The sequence below is a fragment of the Pezoporus occidentalis genome, unplaced genomic scaffold (assembly GCF_034315485.1).
Source record: "Pezoporus occidentalis ecotype Australia unplaced genomic scaffold, CSIRO_AGI_Poc_V1 ctg212, whole genome shotgun sequence".
NCBI lineage: Eukaryota > Metazoa > Chordata > Aves > Psittaciformes > Psittacidae > Pezoporus > Pezoporus occidentalis.
Genome location: NW_026913987.1, coordinates 362,340 through 369,936, shown reverse-complemented (window position 1 = coordinate 369,936; position 7,597 = coordinate 362,340).

Genomic DNA, 7,597 nt, shown 5'->3' with positions numbered 1-7,597 from the left:
GAACCCCCAAATCCAGCAGCTACTCATCTTCAAGGATGACATAGCTGAATAATAAATGACTTACAGGCACCCAGTGGAAATTCTATTGCAATTATGGGTATGAATGTCACAGCACTGAGACTGGGTGTACCGGTTACCACCAGTTACAAGCTGCCAGTTTTGGCCACAGGTACTCAAGTCACGCTCCTGTTGGGGTGGCAGGATCAGGTTCAAAGTGACCCAGGTTAAAAGAGAAGAAAGTTATTGTTCAGCTTGAAGAATTCCCATTTTACAACAGGCATAAGCTCTCATGCTGGCATGAGGTGGGGAGCAGCACCAGATACTCATTACCAAGATGTTGATTTGACACCTTTCATGAACAAGAGCTTATTTCTTATTAAAGACACTAAACCAGAGCCACATAACACAGTATCATTTGAACCAGTCAACCTGAGGAAGAGTCACTGCCTTGGGCAAGGGAGCTTTGGAAGGCCCACGAGAACAGTCACTTGTCAGCAAGGGCAAGAGTGTACACCAACAACTCATGGACAGGGACAGGACAAGAAAGGAGATCTGGGGAGTAAACCATTTGCAGTGATGTAGGAAAGACAAAGCAGACAGAAAATAAAAGCAAAGAAAAGTGGGCAGCCTGAAGGGGTTGGAAGTGTTCTTTTTCTATGGGCTCCTGCTCATCCTGAAGATGTTTATTGTTTTGCTGCTAGAATGCCATTTTCTTCCCTACTTGGCAGCCCAGCAAGAATGTGGCACGTTTAGAGACCTCTTGTCATCATCTCTGTTTCCAGCTTTGTCTCATCAGCAAATTTACATTTTTTTCTCTTTGCTTGCATTGTTGTGACTGACTTCTTTTTAAAGGAACCAAGTTTTGCCTAGGGGAGCACCGCAGTTTTATCAGTCCCTGCACAGAAGATCTTTCCCTCCTGAGAGGGCTCTAGCTCTTAAGCTCAGCAAGGCTCAGTCTTCCTCTTTGTCTTCCTCTATATTTAGAAAGACTTTTTAAAGTCAGTGTGATGGATATACCTGCCCCCCTTAACCAAACTGGATAGGTTTGGTACAGGCCTCAAAGGAGAGAAAGGCCCGAGCCATAGCCAGGCCAAGAACTCCACCAGGAAACACACAAAGGGACAGTGACCCAGTGAGCATTGCTGCACGTGAGCTTGGAACGCCAATCATCTGATTAACACTGGATAGCAGGTGGGTTTTCCAAGACTCTTTTATCAAGGAGCAAAGAAAGTTGTAGATACAAGGAGTCTCATGGACTTTTCCCATCACATGCAATTTGACTATGAAACAACCACTTTATCCCATGACTAAATGACAGCCTAAGTGGTCCTGTGGAGAGCTGTGGTGATCCGCCTCCAGCTGAGACTTTCTACTAATGACAGATCTTTAGAAGAGTCCAATTTGAGCTCTCTCTAAATGGCAACTGGACTGCAGGCCCAGTGACCCTCCCCTTGAGTAGGGATCTTTCAAGGCTTGAGATACCTTACTTGAGACCAAGAGATCCTTTCTCGTCCAAGGCAAAGAGACCCTTATTATCCTCGTCATGTGACTGATAGCAGGCTAAATTAGTACTCATGAATCTGTGTAGCTAATTCCACTAGACATAAACCATTGTCCAAGTCTGAGACTAAGATTGGCCCTAGCTGCACCTAAGATCCATAAATTTAGAAAGCGACCCTGAACCTCGCAACTCAACAGGAGGGTCTCCCTTAGCCTTTTGTGTCTTTGTTCTCTGTGTAAATCACAGAATTACAGACTGGTTTGAGTTGGAAGGGACCTTAAAGATCATCTGGTTCCAACCCCCTGCCACAGGCAGGGACACCCTCATTCTAAATTGATTCTAAGATGGTTTTCCTTTGTGTGTTTCATTCATGTAGTAGGTAATAGAGTAAACCTTTCTATTGAATGTGAAGTCGAACCTTTACAAACCAACATTAAAGGCAGTTTTGCAAATACCTGTAATGGTGATTCTTTGAGCAATCTACATCACCCATTTGCAGCAGCCAGTCACCACCACCACATGTGGTCCCCATTTGAGCAACAATAACAAGGGACAGCAAAGGACAGAAAAGGTGTTGGGAAAGAAGGAGTAGGAGTAAGAGCAGAGCCTGCTTTTGAGGAACCCAATGAGCACCAGTTCCTGAAAGCTGCTCCTCGGCAGAGAAATCAAAACATGTTCTAGGACCAGCTGCAAACCCCACCTCAATCAACAGCACTGTATTTAGGAGGTGATTAAAATAATGCTGCTCCACCTGAAGACAGGTTGCATCTCCCTGCAGTATCCTGCAATCATAGTCTAGGAGCACTTTAATGTAATTTTGTGTACCCACTTTGTAACAAAATGAGTGTTTTAATGTGGTATGATTCTGGAGACTTAAATTCAGCCCCAGCTCAGAGTAAACACTTCCTGCTTCCACTTCCAGATGGTATTTTTCCCTTCAAATGAACATATAAATAAGGCTATACAACGTGTTTCCCTTAAAGTAGAATTTCGAAGGGAAGAAAAGTGATCCACAGGGGTAGGAAAAAGAATGAGCTTGAAAAACACAAAAGCCATTTGGTACATCCAAAGGATGGGACAGGAAAGAAGGTGGCAGAAAAACGGGACTTCTTCAGGAAATGCCGTGTTCCTCTAAATGATTTTGTGTGTCTAATTAACTTTCAGCTGCATTAATCAGTGCCTACCACTGCCTGAGAACACCTGGTACTACACACCTCCGCAGGAGGTTGTTCTGGGATTTACACCTTGCTTGGGGCCAGACCTACTCAGGGTGTGACTGGGCTGAAGCAGCTCTTTGCAGTGGCTGCAACAAGGGGAAAAGCTTCTTCGCAGGGTAAGTACATTCTTTTTTGATTTTTTTCCCCTCTGTCCTCAGTATCTCTTTTGCCCCTGTTTAACTCAGTTCTTCCCCAGCCATTTCTGTGTCTATTATTCATTGACCTTTCTTTCACATCCCCAGAACTTGCTGTTTTAAAACCAAGGCAAGCCTCTAGTAATTGTGGATGATCACCAGCCTACAGGAAACAACATAGTCAGGTCATGGTTTATTACTTTGCGATATATTCCCTAATGTTATGCTAAACATCTGTCTGGGTGTTGGTGCCATGTATTATCACCAGCTCTAACATCCTCCCTCATCTGACTGCCTTAAGCCTCAACTATGGACACAACAGCCCCATGAGGGCTCTGGTAATTTGTTTGATAACATACTAGGATGATTGCATTTATTAGCTTTCAGCAGAAATCTTTGCTGTTGCAATTCTCCGAATAACCGAAGTGGGAGAAAGAATATGTATTTTTTTTTTTTTAAATGAAATTACCTTTCAAGCAAAACCCGTTCAACTCTTTCCCCCCTCCTGAAATTACTTGGAAAATATTACATGGCAAAACCAAAGACTTAAGAATCTGGCCATGTGCAGAATACCCACTGTCTGTAGATGTTCAATTTGATCTCCTTCTCTGCAAGCATTGCAGAATGCATTCAGTGCACAGCATGAAGCTGCTGCAAGGAGGATTCAGATCCACATAGCCAAGGAGCTTATTTTCCACTTCCTCATTTCATGCAATGGATGTAAGATGATTACAGGTATGCTCTATCTCCCTTTTGCCAGAAACTTTTCTATTAACAGATGCAACAGACTGATTCCTTCCGTATAAAATGCAATCAGAAATCCCACCACCTCCCTCACTCACAGGAGAGCACCATCCCCTTATCTTTAATCTTTGCTTTTATGAACAAGAGCAAGGCAGCAAATCCCCTTCCTGCTGACACGAAACAGCACTGCATAATAAACTACTGGCAGACGCAGACAGACATGCCTGTTGTGGGTGATAAACTCAATCCAATCTCATGCTGTCACTTAACATGATTTTAAAGAGATCTTTTGCCACACAACTCCAGAATTTGATGCTTCTTCACACTGGGTAACAGAGGGATTTGGACCTTGGTTATCAGAAGGGATTTCCTCATATGAATTGACAAGCACGTGGGTCCATACCCTCTCTCTGGGTACTCAAATTCTGGAATAGGCCTTGCTCCTCCCAGGTGAAGATGTGCACAGACCCCAACATTATTCCAGCAATAAAATAAAGAGTCTCTGGCACAGCCTAAGGAATAGGCTGCAGATTTTTTTCTCTCACAACTAGTACATTATTGCTCCCCATACCCAGCTGTTGAAACACCACCCCTGAAGTCCTCCCAGTGCTAAGGGTTGTACAAAATGCACAGTGAGTTTATTTCCCTTTCACATTGCTTTCAGCACAAAGGCTTTCCTATTCTAATTCTGTCGCTAAGTTACTCCCTTTCTCCATGGTATGGTTTCAACAGTATTTACTGTAATTTTAAAAGGGACTTCTAAAACTCCAATATATGATTTTCCTGGAGTTCCTAAGACACTTTCCTACCCATAGCTACCTGTGAAAACAAGCCAGTGTTTCCAGATTTGCCCAAAGCACTCAGACTACTTACAACTTAACACCACAGGCAACTTTTTAGGGTTGAAAATTAAAACTTCCTGACACCCCTTTACAGCTTCAGTACAATCTGAGTCAATACTGCATCTGTCGTCAAAACAAAAATGTGCTGTCAAATGTGGACAGTGAAGTTAATAATGTCTGCACAGGTCTCAGACAGTATTTAAGTATTCTAACCCAATCTGGAAGTCAGCTGGTACTTGCTGTCACCAGTTTCACACTAAACATGGCTGTATTAGATAGATACGTAGATTTAGATGAGATCTTAGGAAGAAGTTCTTCCCTGTGAGGTGGTGACAAGACAACAGTCTTTTACTGTTGATGCTAGCAGCAGTTTTAAAGAGGACTGAGTTTATTTTTCTGCATTTGAGCGCGTCATCTACGTAAGCTGGTTACAGCTCCTCAAAACCTTGTTTTAGAGATACTTAACAGAATTCTTCCTCCAGCTCAATCTCCTGCGATCACAGATCACACAGCATCTGTGAGGACAGCCAGGAACTGCTTTCTGAAACATTCAACTCCCCCAAGTGAAAATCCAGACAAAAGCACAAGCTAGAGATAAGCCTTGCCATGCCCCATGTGGACCAAAGCACAGAAAAAGAGAAATGGTAGGTAAGTAAAAAGGGAAGGTGCTTGTTTACAGGATATGCAGTCACTTATATTTAGCAGCTAAATGTTCCATGCCGGTGAAAGGCAAGGAGGGAAGTGAAGCAGCTGTCAGAGAGGTTAACCACCAACTTTAATCTACAGTTTCAGTATTGCTGGGCAGCTCTTTCTGGGAACTATGTTAGAATGCAAACCAGACACATAAACACCCTCATCTTTTGTTAGGTCACCCCAAAGAACAAGAAACAACTAATGCTGCTTTTCCTGTGAGTAAGAGCCACTAAAAATAATGTTTATCTCTTCTTGCCTTGGAGCTCACTTTGTGTCTGATAAACTGATGACCTGATTTTTTTTTCCTTTAGGCAAACCAAATACATGAAGAAAGATATTCTGTTAGTTTCAGAGCTGGATCAAAACCAATGTAACATAATTCTTTCAGAATAAAATAGCACTTTTAGCTTTATAATTTGCCATAAGTTCTTTTCTATGAACAGCCGCAATGCTGGAAATCCAGTGTCCTCTACAAGAAATAGGAGATCTCCTTCTCCTATCTGAAACCAGAAAAAATCCTGATATTTACATCACTCTCCTCTGAGTGACTCAGTTACATACGACTGAGCCATTCAATTCACTGATTTATAAGAAACTTTTCTTTCTAACTCATGTGGCTCTCGGAGACAAACATGCCAGATACACCTCTGGGTTCCTGCAAATGCCATTTATTGGTCTGAATTGACATGTTATTTTCAACTACTCTGCAAAGCCAACAAAACACCCATGCGATGATCAGAGAAAGTGCTGGGAGGTTTCTGTGCTGTATTTGTCTGTTCTATATGAATACAATAGCTACAACACAATTCCCCCTCTTCTGCATATGCAATTATTTGTGGGAGTGAGTGCACATCTAATAGATCTGTGAGATATCACAGGCAGAAATGATAGTACAAAAAGTAATGGTTTAAACTAAGAATTAAGCTCGTTAGAGCTAATTGCCTGTGAAGTTTATTTGAATCATGTCTTATGCTAGCTCCAATACTGCAGAGGATTTTACCCATGCTTTGCACTGGTCTATGGACAGCAGTGGAGATAATCCCACTAAGGCAGCATATGCATCTGTCTTTGCAGGTTCTTTTGCTTTCCAACACTGAAGACTGATCACCATCTCCCTCATCCCACTGACCGAGTTTCTCAGTTGCAACTCTTCATTTGACAAGTCATTTAAATAAAATATTCTTGTTTCATCAACAGAGAATGAGGCTGACTACAGCTTCATATAACCAGCATCCTGATTCTGACAGTAATCAAACTCATGTGCAGGGAAGAGCATGCATGAGAGAAAACATTTACTGATGCTTTTCCCAGAGCACTCCTAAGCCCCATCCGTTTGCCAGCCAGGGACCAACTAAGGTTTCTACTTCGAGTGCACAGCTATAGAACTAAATGGGGAGAATGCAGATTTTAGAAGCTCAGGGACCCTGCTTGGCTCAGCTGCCTGCAATACTGCATGCCTGTTTGTGTTCATGTGAATTAGACTGACATCACCTCAGGCCTTGTTTTGTGTTCATAAACATAGGAAAAAAAAAAAAGGGAAGAAAAAAGCATCTTATTTCCTTGAGGCCACAGGATACGTGAATTAACTGGGACTGAAGCAAGTACGAAGGGATTGTTTTTGGTGTTCTTAAAAGCTGTGCATCCAGATGCTTTGAAAGCTTAATCTCCAGGATCATGTTCTTAACCTTCATATAATTGAATTTGTTTATGTAAAAGACACACACATGTCCCAAGAATAGGAAAGAAGAACCTGAAGCCTGAATCACGCCTCAAAAAGGATGAGAGTTCTCTCAATCCTACACAATGCGACTGCCACTGTGGTCAACAGAGGCTTTTCCTTCAGCTTCACCAGGACCTCAATCAGGCTTTGAAAGAAGATAATAGTCTCTATCGAAGAAGTGCCACTGAGGCAGACAACAGTCATACTCCTGACCATGACTGAGGGACGCAGATCCCAGTCTGTCACACCATTAACTGCTTCAGTTTAGTCTCTAGGCTGAGCATTTTCACACTTGTAACTTGTGCTAGTTTTTGACAAGGTTTAAGTTGCTGACTTTAAGCTATAAAAGTTCTCGATCAGTCATAAAGCAGAGATTCCCCAGCCAGGTTCCTTTCCATTTACCCCAAAGTGGAGATGTGCTGGAAACAAAGGGGCTGCAGTAGACCTGCACCACAAACACCTCTGGGTGCCATCATCCTGTGTGTTAACACCGCAGGTACAATACAAATACTTTTTATTATAAAAGGGTGACCTGAGGAATAGAAAGTGGTTAGATGTATTCTGACATAGTTTTTAAAAAAGAATAACATGGAGAAAAATCAAAAAAGGTGTTCTAAAGTTTTGGTTAATAAAAACAGGAAATGAAAGATGCATTAAGATGCATTCATTTTGTTTTGGTTTAACATTTTCCCTTCCCATTTCTCTCTTGGTAACAAAGAAAAAGACCCAAGCATGTGGAGTAATAA